The 17,443-nt window shown below is 35.8% G+C and overlaps 1 long non-coding RNA gene and 1 other non-coding gene across 2 annotated transcripts in view; one reads left to right on the forward strand and one right to left on the reverse strand.

Annotated features, from left to right (window-relative positions):
• LOC110290674 overlaps positions 1–17,443 on the reverse strand; it is a 274,545-nt gene that overhangs the window by 163,713 nt on the left and 93,389 nt on the right. The gene's annotated exons all lie outside the window — the stretch shown is intronic.
• LOC115030715 lies at positions 9,101–9,225 on the forward strand. Its single transcript, XR_003836313.1, has one exon. It is a non-coding gene; the product is annotated as a small nucleolar RNA SNORA36 family (small nucleolar RNA).

Consider the following 17,443-nt stretch of genomic DNA (forward strand, 5'->3'; position numbering starts at 1 on the left):
GATGGAACACAGGGCCCCCAATGGAGAAGCTAGAGAAAGTACCCAAGGAGCTGAAGGGATCTGTAACCCTATAGGTGGAACAACAATATGAACTAACAGTACCCCCCGGAGCTCCTGTCTCTAGCTGCATATGAATCAGAAGATAGCAGCCTAGTCGGCCATCAGTGGTAAGAGAGACCCATTGGTTGTGCAAACTTTATATGCCTCAGTACAGGGGAACGCCAGGGCCAAGAAGTGGGAGTGGGTGGGTGGGGGATTGGGTGGGGGAGCATGTGGGGGACTTTTGGGTTAGCATTGGAAATATAAAGGTAATAAATAACCAATTTAAAAAAAAGAATGATAGACAAAAACATATTATAAGTTTGATCAATTGTTGAGTAGTCATTTTAGAAATGATTGCATTTTTCAGTATGATTTTTATTAGTTCTTTATTTAGGGTTCTATGTAGTGTTTTGATCTGCCCTCCCCCAAAATATAACTAAAAACTCTGACCTTCAAAGTTATTTTCTTAAACTATAAGCTTGACTTTCTTTATTACAGAAAGAATAAAATAATAATCCATAATGCTGCACAAAATTTCACACCAGTATTTACCTTAGGGAAGCTGCTATATTAAGATATGGTCAAATTAGGTAAAATCCACAAATGATTGTTAAAACTGTAAGTCGGGGTATTATTTTTCTACATTTTTTTCTTAATTGTATTGAAGGTTAACACTCAAATTTCCTATCATTATTGCATCTCCCTGAGCATTTACAGTTTATGGCTGTTTGTGAATGTATTCATCTAATCATTTGTGTGAAACATCCAGTAAGTAACAACATCAATAAACATAACTGAAATGTGTGAAACTTTCTTCATCAAGAAGAGATTTGAAGACTCAAATGAACCACCTCTAGTGCAGAGAATGCAACAGAATGTGCATGGGTGTGTTGCCATTTACACACCAAAATGCATGCTTCCAGAACACAGAAGACTCAGTGATTACAATTATTCATGATCTAACTAAGCTAGAATGACTTAGATGTGTCATTCTAGCTTCATCTTTTCTAGTCCTAGCCTTTCAGAAATTATACTGAGGCGTAGCAACTCCTTTTTATGATTTACACAGCTGAAAACATATATATTGCAAACATTGGCGTATTAAGTGTGTCTTTGTAAAAAAAAAAATCCTTGTGTTCCAGTAGCCTATTCATGTTGCAATAACCTAGAATTCAATGATCTGTAGAGAACTTTGAAATACTCAAATACTTCTCAAATAAACTACATCTTGGACCTACAAAGCAGAATTCAAAGCAGAAATTAGCACTTCATGTAAATGTAATTCTACCTCTCAGAGTGCAAAAAAGTTGGAAAATGTAGGCCATACCTTCAATATATTTAAAGATAATTGAATCAACAAAATGGTTCAGCATCATCTCAAATGAAAACCAGACGCCTTTCACAGTAAAAGTAATTTAAACCACTGTAAAAAAATCTAGGAAGTGGCATGAGGAGAAAAATCACTGTTCTCTTTTCACAACGCAACTGAAGAATCTTGTGCTGCTATTTTAATAAGAATAACACCACATTGATAACACCCTGTTCAAATTTTAATAAAGCATTACTCTCTTAATCAAAACATGACTGTGAGGTTTGGACTCTCACTGGAAAGCAGAATAATGTGAACAAAAGCGAAATGGAGCTGTGCCTCACATCAATGCTACAAAATAAATAACACCTTGGTGCGTGTGTAGTAATTAAAGGCAGAAACTGAAAGGCAGTTCTTAGTTTACTGGTGTCAAGCTACTTTCCAAAGAGAAGGTGGAACTACAAAATCAAAGAATAGAGAACTTAACCAGTCAAGGGCCGTGACCTGGGTAGAGACGCAAGCATTCTTTTACTGTGGTAATTCTGCATAAAATGTTGACCAAAGCACATCACTACAAGATTATTGTGTAAGACATGTAAAGATTATCTTCTAGAAAAGTGGCTATCATAACTGTCACCTGAGAAGCTTCACCCAGCAACTGATGGGAACAGATGCAGACACCTACAGCTAAACATTAGGAGAATCATGGAGAAGTGTATGAATGAGGAGGATGAAGGATTGAAGGATCCAGTGGGCCAAGGACACAGGAAAACCTACACAGAATCAACTCTTCTGGGCTCTTTAGGGGCTCACAGAGATTGAACTGCCAAATAGAGAGCATGCATGGGTTCAACCTAGGTCTCTGCATATATTTATAATATATACATATATTATATATACATATATTTACTGTTGTGTAGCTTAGTCTTCATGTGGGTCTTCTAACAGCAGGAGCAGGGGCTGCCTCTGCCTCTCTTGCCTGCCTTTGGATACCTTTCCCCTAACTGGGCTGCCTTGCCAAGGCTCAATAGGCAAAGCTGCTCCTAGTCCTACTGCAACTTGATAACCAAAGCCAGTTGCTATCTATGGAAGACATCTCTTTTTCTGAAGCTTTTCAGAGGAGAAAGGAAGAACAGGAAGAATACAGGGAGGTAAGGTGAAAGGGAGGAACAGGGAGGAGAAAGAGGAAAGTGAATCTAAGATTAGGATGGAAAGTAAATAATTTGAGTTAAAAAAGAAGTAAAGGTTATCATAATATAGGAAAAATAAGCTTTCATTTAAAATGGTATATAAAATATGTAGTTACCAAAAGTTTTCTTCTGATTCAATAACAGAGAAACATCTTGGTCTCTAAATGTCAGCTTCTCTTTCTTGAATTTGGAGACTTCACTCAGTGTGAGAAGGTTAAAGTTTTCTCTTAGTAAAATTAAGCTAGTAACAGTTGATACCTGCTGAGTGGTAAGATTTTAGTGAGGCAATGGTTTAAAGTGGTAAGTTCACTCTCACTTTTTAGAAGATAGAATATGTTGAAAGGACCTAGAAGTCAACCCTGGCTGATGAAATTTTAATTACATTCATGAATACAACATGGGAGTGGAGCCATCAACACTATATTTGTTTATTTTGATTCATTCCAATTTCTGAATAATGTTTTAATAACCAATATGCTTTAGAATCAATTAGCAAACTGTGGGAAAAGTATATGCATATGCCTTGTGCACATGTTAATGTGTAAGCCAGAGGACTGACTCCATTTCCTAGTACTGAGATTCAAGGCTTGTGCCACAGTATGGGGCTTATTGTAGGGGTGCTGCTGATCCTCATACTCATCTATCAAGTACTATACTTATGGAGTCATCCCCCAGCCTTTCAATCAAGTTTTAAAGGTACCACTATAATACCTAGCACATATCATATCTTGTGCATATAATAATATGAACAAGAGGATTTTCAGGTTCTAGTTGATAGTTCATATGTGTAATGTGTATTCTAGATCTGAAACTATCTGAACATACATAGGATAAGTGTGGACCTAGCACAATCTGTGTAGATATATCATTACATGTACTCTTCATGGTGGCATAATTGCCTAAATTGTTAATATTTATTTCCTTTAATTTCTCAGTGTTCTCTGTAGATGCTGGTATGCTAGTGAAAGGAGGCATAAATTTCCTTCCTCTGGCTATTCAATAGAGCTTGGAAAAAAATGAAGATTTACAATGAGCATAACATTAGTGAAATATCAGACCAATGCATTAGAAATATCCCCTAAAGTAATAGAAACAGTAATTAATAGTCTCCCAATAAAAAAAAGCCCAGGTCTATCAGACCTTCAAAGAGGACCTCATTCCAATACTCCTCAAACTATTCCACAAAATAGAAACAAAAGATACTCTACTCAATCCGTTCCATGAAGCCACAATTACTCTGATACCTAAACCACATAAAGACATAACAAAGAAAGAGAACTTCAGACCAATTTCCCTAATGAATATCAATGCAAAAATACTTAATAAAATTCTCACAAATCATATCCAAGAACACATCAAATAAACATCCATCATGATCAAGTAGACTTCATCCCAGAAATACAGGGATGGTTCAATATATGGAAATCCATCAACATAATCCACTATATAAACAAACTCAAAAACAAAAACCACATGATCATCTCATTAGATGCTGAAAAAGCATTTGACAAAATCCACCACCTGTTTATGATAAAATTCTTGTAAATATCAGGAATTCAATGTCCATAACTAAACATAATAAAAGCAATATACAGCAAACCACTAGCCAACATCAAACTAAATGGAGAGAATCTTGAAGCACTCTCACTAAAATCAGGGAATGGACAAGGCTGCCTACTCTATTCTTACCTATTCAACATAGTATTTGAAGTCCTAGCCAGAGCAATAAGAAAACAAAAGGAGAACAAAGGAATACAAATTGGAAAGCAAGAAGTCAAAATATCACTATTTACAGATGNACAAAAGGAGAACAAAGGAATACAAATTGGAAAGCAAGAAGTCAAAATATCACTATTTACAGATGGCTGGATAATATATATATATATATATATATATATATATATATATATATATATATATATGTGACCCCAAAAATTCCACCAGAGAACTCCTATACCTGATTAAAAAAAAAACTTAAGTGAAGTAGCTGGATATAAAATTAACTCAAACAAATCAGTGGCCTTTCTCTACACAAAGTAAAATCAGGCTGAGAAAGAAATTAGGGAAACAACACTCTTCAAAATAGTCACAAATAATATAAAATACCTTGGTGTGGTGACTCTAACTCAGGAAGTGAAATATCTCCATGATAAGAACCTCAAGTCTCTCGAGAAAGAAATTGAAGAAGATCTCAGAAGATGGGAAGATCTCCCATGCTCATGGATTGGCAGGATCAATATAGCAAAAATCTCTATCTTGCCGAAAGCAATCTACAGATTCAATGCAATCTCCATCAAAATTCCAACTCAATTCTTTACCGAGTTAGAAAGGGCAATTTGCAAATTCATCTGGAATAACAAAAAACCTGGGATAGGAAAAATTATTCTCAACAATACAAGAAACTCTGGTGGAATCACCATGCCTGACCTCAAGCTGTACTACAGAGCAATTGTGATAAAAACTGCATGGTACTGGTACAATGACAGACAGGTAGATCAATAGAATAGAATTGAAGACCCAGAAATGAACCCACACACCTATGGTCACTTGATCTTTGACTAAGGACCTAATACCATTCAGTGGAAAGAAGACAGTATTTTCAACAAATGGTGCTGGCTCAACTGGTAGTTATCATGTAGAAGAATGTTGATTGATCCATTCTTATCTCCTTGTACAAATCTCAAGTCTAAGTGGATCAAGGAACTCCACATAAAACCAGAGACATTGAAAATTATATAGGAGAAAGTGGGGAAGAGCCTTGAAGATATAGCCACAGGGGAAAAATTCCTGAACAGAACAGTAATGGCTTGTGTGGTAAAATCAAGTATCAACAAATGGGACCTCATAAAATTGCAAAGCTCCTATAAGGCAAAGGACACTGCCAAAACCTGCAGATTGGAAAAAGACCTTTACCATCCTAAATCTGATAGGGGGTAATATCTGTTTGGGAATAAACAGGAAAGAGGGTCAAAATTATAAAGGATTTCATTTTGACCAAATTCCAGTAGGAATATGTCCAATGATAAGGAGTGATTTGATCAAAAAAATGAAAGGTGAACATTAGTTTATTTTATTAAAAATAGTAGTATAAGTATGCCTTACTAGTTTGGATGTCCAAATCATGTAGGTCTCTTGGTCTTATGTTGATTTTGATTTTCCCAAACATCTAAATGTTGAACTATGAAACTTGTTATAGGTGACAATTTAATCAAAGGTACTCCAGTTTAAATTTAACTTTTACTTTATTCCTGTGTTCATTTTTATTCCCACAACATGCATAGCTTATGGTAGTTCTCCGAAAATAAAATTTCCATATGTAATATGTTCCTATGGAAACGTCAGAGTAGGATAACATGGCTCAAAGTTCTAATCAAAAGAGAAATCAGATATGTTTACATAAATGTAGTGTATACACATCTTGTTTTGTATATGTAAAAGATATGCAGTGATCTTTCTACAGAATGTACAAGGATTTAATAATTCTCTGTGCAAATCATCCAGGAGATCATTAATCTTTCAAGGTTCTCATCTATTAAGCTGCAATAGAACATTTTTCCACTTTTAAAATTAAGTGGTTTTGCTCATATATATCGCTTTTTACTAATAACACATCTTCAAATTGTCACTTGAATTTTTAAAATTCTTGATTGAAAGTTATGGGATGTATTGACACAAGAACAATAAAATAGGTGCTTAAATCACAGTAGACAGAATGTCGCTGAGCCTTCTAACAAGGGAATGATAGGACCAGATTCTCCTTTACATAAACTCCCTGACAACTCCTGAGGGATGCAGAAACCATAGAAGGCCTTCTGGCAGAAATATCAATGAAAGAATTCCCCTAAACATTTGGTGTGTAGTTGTTTGAGATAGACATCATTGATTAGTCTTGAACATTTGAATATTCAGTCTAAGTTAATAACTGTTTAGGGAAGGAGGTTGAGCTTTGCTTCAGAAAATATGTTACTAGAGGCAGGCCTTGAGGTTTCAACAAACACACTATTGTAATCTAGGTCTCTCTCTGTTTCCTGTTTGTAGATAAAGATGAGCTCTCAGCTGCTGCTTCAGTGCAATGCCTGCCTGACTCCATGCTCCCCACCGGGATGGTGATGGAATCCTATCCCTCAGGAACTATAAACCTCAAATAAACCCTTCTTTCCATGAGTAGCCTTGGCCATGGTATTTTATCACAGCAGTGGGAAAGTAACTAAAGCACTACCAAGAAAAGCCTGAAGCTCAGCACCAGGTGGTAAAGGAAAAGAAGAGAGGGGAACATTGAAAATAAACAAATATTGTTCTTGCACAAAATTAAAAGTGCCAGTGACCCATTGTGAAGTTTCTAATTTAAATGGTAGGACATGAGAAAATCCTACCAACTGGAGTAGAAAATGTATATAAATAAGCCAGTGTGGAGATGGAAATGAAAATAATTTTTAAATAGGTTATAATTGGACATATTTATGGATTCTCAAAGAGAAGCACCATTAGCCTCTTATAAAATAAGTTAAGATTAAAAATGTGCTTTGGGATCAGCTGGCTCTGGTTGGAAGATCTGTCACTATGATGTGAGGTTGTTGGGGAGGTCAGTTTTAAGTACAGTCTCATGATGTCAAAGATAGAATCTGAGAAAACAACACAGATATGGGAAAGAATTCAAATAATCTACTGGTGACTTTGACACAAGCATCACCTAAATAGAATAGTTTATATGATAAAAAGATTCCATTAAAGAGTTGTCCAGAATTGTGGAAAGGGAATTTACAATGTAAAAATCATGATATGATAGAATTCCCTGTCATTTTTATGGAAATATCACTTTGTCTTGTTTCTAATATCAACCATATTTGAAAACGAGTATGTTATAACTTGTGAAAAAGCAAAAGTCACACACAGTTGAACAACACAGGGACATGCATGCATGTGCATGAGCACATGAAAATTCCTACACATACACAAGCATGAACATGTATGCAGCCACAAATACACACAAATAGACATCACCCCATACACAAGCACCTGCAAAATAGTGACATGCACATATAAGTACATATACTTGCATATATGGGTGTACAGACAAACATGTATTCCTGTCAAGCATAAACATGCATATGTATACACATGCATACACACACGCATACACACACACACACGCACACTCATCAAACTGAATCAAACAAAAAATCTACTAGTGAGGAAGTGGAGTATTAGAACTCTCATACATTTTTACTAAGTACTTAAAATAACAAGGAATGATTGCAGTGTCACACAGAAATTTTACTTTTAGGGATGCCCCCTAGATAAATAAAAGCATATGGTGACACATGATTGTCCACTACTGTGGTAATAGCACTTTTCTTATTAGTTAAAGAAAGAAATTCAAATATGTATCAACAATGAATGTGAAAAGAAAAGTGTTACCTACAAAATAGGATACTGTCCAACTATGAAATAATGACTCAACAAAAAATAAAACTTTGTATTAAATAAACAAAGCAATGCATATAAGACCACAAATAGTTTGATCTCATTTTTTATGGATTGTTCATGACAAAGGCATGCAGAGAGAGAGAGAGAGAAAGAGAGGGAGAGAGACACAGAGAGAGCGAGAGACAGAGAGAGAGAGACAGAGAGAGAGAGACAGAGACAGAGAGAGAGACAGAGACAGAGAGAGAGAGGGTTTTGGTGGTTATATATGGGATGGATCACTGGGTGGGGCATTCTCTGGGTGGTCTTTTATCTGTCTCAGCTCCAAACTTTGTCTCTGCAACTCCTTCCATGGCTATTTTGTTCCCCATACTAAGAAAGAACAAGTATCCACTCGTTGTGGGATTGCAAGCTGGTACAACCACTCTAGAAATCAGTATGGCAGTACCTCAGAAAATTTAACATAGTACTACTGGAGGATCCAGCAATACCTCTCCTGGACATATACCTAGAAGGTGTTCCAACTTGTAGTAAGGACAAATGCTCCACTATATTCATAGCAGCCTTATTTATAATAGCCAGAACTTGGAAAGAACCCAGGTGTCCCTCAACAGAGGAATGGATACAGAAAATGTGGTACATTTACACAATGGAGTACTACTCAGTAATTAAAAACAATATTTATGAAATTCCTAGGCAAATGGATGGATCTGGAGTATATCATCCTGAGTGAGGTAACCCAATCACAGAAGAACTCATGTGATATGCACTCACTGATAAGCAGATATTAGTCCATAAACTTAGACTATGCAAGATATAATTTGCAAAACACATGTGGGGAGGTTTCTTTAGAGCAGTAATTCTCAATATTTCTAGCACTGCAACCCATTAGTATAGATTCTCATGTTGTGGTGACCCCCAAACATAAAATTATTTTTGTTCTTTCTTCATAATATAATTTTGCTACTCTTAGGAGTTGTAATTTAATTATATAATATTCAGGATACCTGATATGTAGCCCCTGTGAAAGGTTTATTGGTCCCTGAAGTGATCAGGACCCACAGATTGAGATCCACTGCTCAAAAGGATGTGAATACAAAACCATGAGCCTAAGAAAAGCCATTGAACTTCACATTCAGTGCTTACTTCAGTTAAGGGAAGCCTCTCAGTTTTAGTAATTAAATTTCCAGACATTGACATTGGCTGAGGGAAATGACTGAATAGAGTACTACAATACTCATATACTTCTCGCATAGATAGATAGATAGATAGATAGATAGATAGATAGATAGATAGATAGATGATAAAATAAATGTGACACCCTGAGGTCTGCCTGTTTTGTGGCCTGACCACAGCTACTACAATAAAGAAAGATGAACAGTTTGAGTATTATGAGTAGAAAAGGAGCTGGAGATGCAGGGGTGGAGTGGAGTGGCCTGTTGTGGATGGATGGCCTGCCCTGCCAAATGAAGCCATGATGGAGTCTCAGCCTGTTCTGTCACCAGGGCCTTCGCTGTTCCCAGCACTTTGCACAAGCAGGGGTCAGTATTAATTTCGCTGGCTCATATTAATGGTAAATACCATGTAGATGTACAGCCCATGGATATCCACATAGTCTCAAGCCAGAGGAGGGACATCTGAACTCAAAACTGCTTTGAATTCATGTTCTTTTTAGCTACATGGCAGCACAAAAATACATAGAATAGACTCTTGATCATCAGTGTGTTGTCCACAGCAAAGTAGGACATCAAAAGCTGGGAGACTCTCAAACTTCACCATATACTTACTGATCTAAATCTGAGTTTTGACAAATTCTCCAGGTGATATTTACATAAAATTGTTAGAAAGGCAGCTCTGTGTAGATGATCCATTTTAATGTGGGAAAGATGGATTATAAATTCAAGACTTTCTATGATAAATGACAATAGTTTCCTCCTTCACCTAATATGCTGTCTTTAGAGGAGAATAGATATTTATAACTATCCTTTCATCCATCAGGTTCTCAAATTTAGGTAGAAAGTGATGCCTACGGAACAGGAAGTGAGTATCAGTTAACCAATGATGGGACCTGCATGCTAGAAGTTCAGTATTATGATGACAAAGTTTAAGAAGCTTTGCCTTAGGATAAAGCTTAATTTCCTTTATATATGTGTATACTTTGGTGTTTTATCAATCTGTTTCTAATTTCTTTATGCATATATATCTGTTCTATCTCTTTTCATTACTTCCATAGTATCTACTTTAAAGATGCTTATTAAAATAACACACGTTTTTACAGTGTGTATATTTCATTACAAATTAACACCAAATGTATTGAATGTTGTGAGATCATTACTAATTCCTGGATCTAGGTAAATGTCCTGATCCCACAGGTGATAAACTTTAGGTAGGCATTTCTTTCACTATTTCATGCATGTCTTTCTGCTTTGTTGTTTTGATTTTCTATAGTTTGTTGTGGTCAATATTATTTTGGAGATTTTTTTAATCCCACTTGGACCATATAGTTCTCAAATAAAAGATGCAAAAACCTTTAGATTTGTAATAATCTTTAAAACATTAGAGCTGGGCTGATATCAGCCCTCTATGCTATACTCTCTACTTCCCTATCAATAAACCGAAAATATTACTTGCCATGTTCTGACTAGCCTGTTCCTACCCCAACAGGCTGGCCCACATAGCCATGGATTCACAATCCACCTACATCAAAGCAACTTCTCTCTTCCTCTTCCTCTTCCTCCTTCTCATGCCTCTGACACCAAGCCCAGCAATTTCTGCTCTCTGACCAAGAGCCTAAGAATTTCTGCTCTCCTCCTTTTCTTCCCAGCCCAGAATAAAAGGATCATTATCAACCAATCAGACATAATTTTGTTGACAACTATTCCACAATAGACGCTGATATGTGTGAAGATCTGTACTTGGAGCAACCAAATTGTGGTGTACAAAATTTAGCATTTGGATATAAGCAGCACCAGACCAACCCCCCACAAAGGTTTCACCTTGAGTTATCAAAGGCTGTATATTTGAACACTTTCACTGAGGTTAAATTTTTTTAAAAATAAAATTGTGATTAATAACAGGTTCATCCACTACTAAGGACTAATGTGGAAAATTTCAATAATTGTGAACTTTTTAATAATACAACTTTTGACTTAACTAAATCCTTCAACCTCATTTTGCTTTTCCTCATGCTCTAAGGAACTTTATATTCATTTCACTCTAATTTTCTAAGTTATTATATACCCTTCTAGTTTTTGTTGTTGTTGTTTCACTAAGTGCGGCTGTTTCACTACAATCTCTCTTGATTTCAAACCCTTACACTTAGCTAAGCGTTACTGATGTTCCATTTTTCCTTCTTTTACTCCTCTTTTGTGAGAAGTCAAATATAGGCATTTACTTCTGCACAACACTTTGTAGTTAACAAAAATATCAGCATGTACTGTATATAATATTTAAGATTCAACAAATTGTGAGAATTGCCATTTATCCACATTAGTACTGAAGAGCCAGGGTATGATTTATAGTGTCATAGAAAGGGCCAAATGCAAACCATCAGGCGTAGAAGTAGAAAGATACAAGGCTGGCCCAAGATTGGTAAACTTTGCACAGGAGTACCAATCACTGGAAAAACGATCAATTACAAACAATATTACTTTGTTAAAATATTAACCTCAGAGAAAAGTATTCAAGTAGAAAGTTCTTAAAAATTAAAAGAAAAACTGCACTTGGATCTCAGGTAAAACCTTTGCTTAAAATCTAGAAAATCATAACACCAAAAGGCATACAGCAAACAATAAAAGAAATGCTAAAACACACACAAACACACAAACACAACTGAGGATTCATCCCAAGTTGAAGGCACTGCAAATCAATAAAATGGCATTCAACAAAGCAGCACAATTTCATGAAGGCATGACTTTATACAACCCTTGCAAAATGATGTAAAAGTATCTAAAAGTCAGAAGCTGGATAAAAAGAGCCAGGAAGCAGAAAGGAAGTCAAATATTGTAAACTGATAGCTCAATTTAACACTACTTGGACATGCCAGGGCTGCAGAATTAAAATATGCAGTAGATTACTCTGGGTTCAGTCATAGTTGGAATATGTTCAACAATTGGAGAAGGACAGGGATGGAAAGAAAAACAGACAGAAGGAGTAAATGGAATGTGGAGAAAGGAGATAATTGAAAAAGTCTAATGGCACCAAACAGCTTTCCATAAAGATGAATAGGTAAAAATATATCATAAAAGGAAAATAGATTTAAAGAAAAGATCAGCAGAACACTAAAGGATTTTTAAAGTAGCACCCAACCTATAAATAACTCTTGGCAAGAACTTGTCTAAACAACTCCATTTTCAGTCACTCATATCCTGCTGAGACCACTTAAATAGCATAGCACATGGCAATAAATGACCTCAACAGATGAGATGGCCCTTAGCAGAGTGGAGTCAATCATTACTGCTTGGGCCCCCCATAATCAAGGTAATTTCAGGCTTTATAGTAGCCATTATGATATGGTGCAGGCATGTTGAGATATTTCTGATCTGTTGACAATACACATAGTTGTCTGGGAGTAAGGACACTCACTTATGATCAATTGGAGCATACCTTGGTGTGGGAGAAATATATTCCACCATCTAGCCAAGACTCCAAAATTCTACAACCAGAATCAAACATATGAGAAGCACAAATAGTCTCCTTTTAAGGAAAACTGACAAATGATAGTCCATGACCAGAACACCAAATGTGGAAGGAAAATGTGACTGAAGACACAAGTTTAATTGTCAAGTTACGAGGACAGCATTTCTTTTTTACTTTAACCGGTCAGCTTTCTTCACTTATGAATGTGACCCAAGAGTAAAGACCACAGCAACTTGTTTCAGTTAAGGAAAAAAATAACAAAACTTCATAAGTTGTACAAAGAGCCTTATGTGAGTTTTAAAGCAAACTAGGACTAAGGTCCCATTATCCAGAGTAAAACATGAGAAAACTTTTGTACAGTTCCAACTATTTGTACAAACTTCAATAAGTTTTCCTGGATTGGTGTAAGCAGTCCACAAGCATATTTGAGATGCTCACACATTAAATGATATCTAGGTTTGTATTTGGCCTCTCACTTCCAGCTGAGTCTACATTAAACCTTTCCAACCTATTTACTCAAGGTATGAAATGCTTTTGTCTTTTGATATTCCCTGTTTCCCAACCATTGCGAGGCAAAGCTTCCTGTTTGTAACCAGTTCCCAGGAAAACTGACTTCCTATCACCTCTTCCTTTTCCCTCTGTAAGTAATAATTTTGTCTTCTCTTAAGTTATGCCTTCCCAACTTCAGGACCACTGATTAAGTTCTTTTAACTGTAATGGCATGAGGAACCTCATACAACTTATTTTATTCATAGGCCCCCAAAGTAAACCTTGCAATAAAAAAGCTAGAGCATATTTCTTCCTTGATTGAGGTCATTATATATTTCCCATTTTTAAAACATAACAACAAAACAAAAACAAACAAACAAACAACAAAACCTTGGCCTGTTTTTTTTTTTTTTTTTTTTTTTTTTTTTTTTTTTTTTTTTTAAATGTGCATTCTTAAGTTTGTGTGAGGGCTCACAACTGTCCTCCAGGCCTCACTCATTCTATTACTATTTATCTTGATTTCTGAACAAAATAGAAAAATAGTACCTTTGAACAGAGATGCTATTTCCCAGTTTCTCTTTTGTACCTTAGTTTTGCCTGTGTCTTCTTCATCTTGTCCAATTTTAACCCTCTAGAGGCAAAACTTGAAAAAAAAAAAAAAACCTAGTCACATGAAGGTTTAGGAGCATATGAAGGGAAAGAGCTACAGGTAGTGCAACCGGCTGGCATTTTTCCAGGGAGAACAACAAGAGTTAAAAGGAATACTCTTCAAGAATAGACAAAGCAGGAACAAAATTTCTTCTAGAGTTTAATGAGAGAGTGACTTAGGATAGAAGAGACAGATGAGTTAATAGATGAAATGAAGAGCAAGGGACGAAAGCTGGAAAAATATCTCAAGATAAATTGGGGGCTTCAGTGATCTTTCATAAAGGATGTGGGAGAACTTTGTTCAAAGCTTCTGTTATGGATGAATGTTTATGTCTATTTTATATTATGTTAAAGTCAAAACTTGTATAGTGATAGAATAAGAAGTTAGAGTACCCTTAATTTTTTTCACATGCTTTTATTTATTTATTTTTTGTTTGTATGTATTGGCATACACATTCAGGATGTCCTCCAGCATATGTGTCATACACATGTAGAGAGGAGAGGAGATTATTGATTTGCAGGAGTCAGTTATTTTCTTCCATGATATGGTGGTATCTTGGTCTTTCCCATCAGTGTTGGCAGCAAGTTCCTTTACCTGCTGAGCCATCTCTCTGCAGAAAAACATGGTCCTTTGGGAAGGTGATTAGATGACAGGGATAGAACCATTCTATGGTATTCATGAAATAAACCCAAATCCCTTGTTTATTTTACCTCATGAGGATATAGTCCCCAAAAACTTTGTAGTAAAGCAGAAGGTTTCCACCAGATACTGAATCTCATGGTACCATAGTTTGGATATTCCTTAGTCTCTGGAACTGTGTGAAGTTAATTCTATTCTTTATAAATCATCCAGTATAGGGTAGTCTAATAGGGAAGATTCTAGAATCTTATATGGTCTGCATTTTATATCCTTTATTACCCCATACCTTAGCCATTATAGTCTGCCTTATTATCATAACCTTTTGCTTACAGGACTACTAGTAAGTTGTTTTCATTACTTTCTCTTCATTGTTGTAGAATGCCTAACATAACAACTTAAAAGAAATAAATATATATTTGAACACGCCTTTACAGAGTCCAAGTTAGGTTTGGTTGGCCTCATATAATTGGAGAGAACATCATAGCAGAAGTGGGTGTTAAAAATTTTCTTTACTTGGTGAAGTCAGGGGCAAATAAAAAACATACAGGAATGATACACTCACCAAAGACACAAATCTTGCGACTTACTTCCTCCATCAACTATTTCCACTGTCTGGCAATAATGTCATCATGTTATTGGTCCATCAAGTGATTATTCCATTCACGAGACCAGAATAGTCCTGGAAATGAAGTCTTTCCATTTGAACAATGGTCCTGGAAATGACCCTCACAGATAGTCAGAAGTAAGTGTTAATATTTAGACAAATATAATTTAGACATCTCTTGATCTAGTTTTGCTGACATAGAACATTAACCATCAGAATGTTCTTTCAACCAATAAGGTCCATGTAAGCTATCAATACTGTATATTCATTTCAAAAGCATGCTGTTTTCATCCACTATTTGCTTATTTACTTGTAAGGACTCTGATGGCATCTTACCTAATTTTCATCTTTGACTCAGCCAAAGTAGCAGGGCATAGTAGGACTAATTTTCCTGTATTTGTGTGTAACCAAATGTGTGTGTGTGTGTGTGTGTGTGTGTGAGAGAGAGAGAGAGAGAGAGAGAGAGAAACAGAGACAGAGACAGAGACAGACAGAGACAGAGACAGAGAAGCAGAAAGACAGAGACAGAGTGTATCTTGCCCCCAGGGACCTAGAAGTGCCACATATCCCTTCTGTCTAGCAATTGGCCCATGGGTTCTTGAGGAATAGGACCTTAGCATCAGAATCTCTTACAGTTTTGTCTTCATTTTTACTGAATGTTTAATTTTTTCCTTCATCCAGAGATCATTGAGTAGAGAGTTGTTCAATATCCATGAGTATGTAGAATTTGTTTGTGTTGTTGAAGTCCATAGTTGTCTAATAAGATAAAAGGTGTTTTTTTTTTTTTCAATTTTCTTGTATCTGTTGAGATTTGCTTTGTGACCAACAACATAGTCAATTTTTGAGAAGGATCCATAAGGTGTTGAGAAGAAATTATATTCATTTATGTTTAGGTAAAATATCCTATAAATGTCTGTTAAGTACATTTGATTTATAATATTTGTTAGTTTCATTATTTCTTTGATTAGTTTTTGTCTAGATGACCTGTGATTTGGTGAAAGTGGGATGTTGAAGTCTTCTTTTTGAACTCTCTCTCTCTCTCTCTCTCTCTCTCTCTCTCTCTCTCAATGTATTGGGCTCAACGTACAATTTACGCTTTAGCAATGGTATTTTTATGGATGTGGAGGCCTTGTCCTTGGGGCATAGGCAATCAGATTTGAGGTATCACCTTGGTAGATTTTTTTTCCTTTGTTAAGTATGACGTGTCCTTCCCTGTCCCTTTTGTTTAATTTTAGCTGAAAGTCTATTTTATTAAATATTAGAATGGCTACTTCAGCCTTCTTCTTGGGTCTGATTGCTTGATAAACTTTTTTCCAGGCTTTACTCTGAGGTAGTGTCTATCTTTTATTATTGTAGTGTGGTTTTTAATACCACAAAATGATGGGTCCTGGTTTTGCATCCATTCTCTTAGCTTGTGTCTTTTTATTGGGCAATTGAGTCCATTGATGTTGAAAGATATTAATGGCCAGTGACTTTTTTCTTCTTAATATTTTGATATTGGTGGTGGTGGTGGCAGTGATGGTGTGTGTGTGTGTGTGTGTGTGTGTGTGTGTGTGTGCGCGCGCTGAGAGGCAAACTATATCCTGTTTTTTCTTGGATATAGTTATCATTTTGGGGTTGGAGTTTTCCTTTTGAAGGACTGGATTTGTGGATACATATTGTTTGAATTTATTTGTCTAAAATATGTTTTCTCTATCTATGCTTATTGAGATAATTAATGAGTATGAGTATAGTAGTGTAAGTTGGCATCTATGGGTTTTTATAAGTTACACATGTCTGTCCAGGCCTTTCTACATTTTGGATTCTCTGTTGAGAAGTCAGGTGTAATTACTGATATGTCGGCCTTTGTTTGTTACTTGGCCTTTTCCCCTTGCAGCTTTTAATATTCTCTCTTTATAGATTTTCTGTTTTGATTATTATGTGGTGGGGGGATTCTTTTCTAGTCCAGTCCAAGTGGTGTTATATAAGCTTCTTGTATTTTTATTGGCACCTCTTTCTTTATACTGAAAATTTTTTCCTATGACTTTCTTGAAAATAATTTCTGGGCCTTGGAGGTAAGACTCTTCAACTTCTTCTATTCCTATTATTCTTACCTTATTGTGGTATCCCAGATTTTCTAGATGATTTGTGTCAGGATTTTTTAACAGTTTCTTTAACTGATGTAGCAATTTCTTCAATTGTACCTTTTACAACTGAGATGCTGTCTTTCATCTCCTGTATTCAGTTGGTGATGCTTGCATCTGTTGTTTCTGTGGTTCTCCATTTCCATAATTCCCTCAGTTTGTGTATTTATTTTTTAATCTTCTATTTCCACTTTCAGGTCTTGAAAAGTTTTAGCTATTTCCTGCTTAACTGGATTTTCCTGTATATTGTTAATGGATTTATTTGTTTCCTCTGTAAAGACCTCTACCTGTTTGTATTTTCCAGTATTTCTTTAAGAGATCTATTCATTTCCTCTT

This window comes from Mus caroli, chromosome 3, assembly GCF_900094665.2.
Source record: "Mus caroli chromosome 3, CAROLI_EIJ_v1.1, whole genome shotgun sequence".
In the NCBI taxonomy this organism is placed as follows: domain Eukaryota; kingdom Metazoa; phylum Chordata; class Mammalia; order Rodentia; family Muridae; genus Mus; species Mus caroli.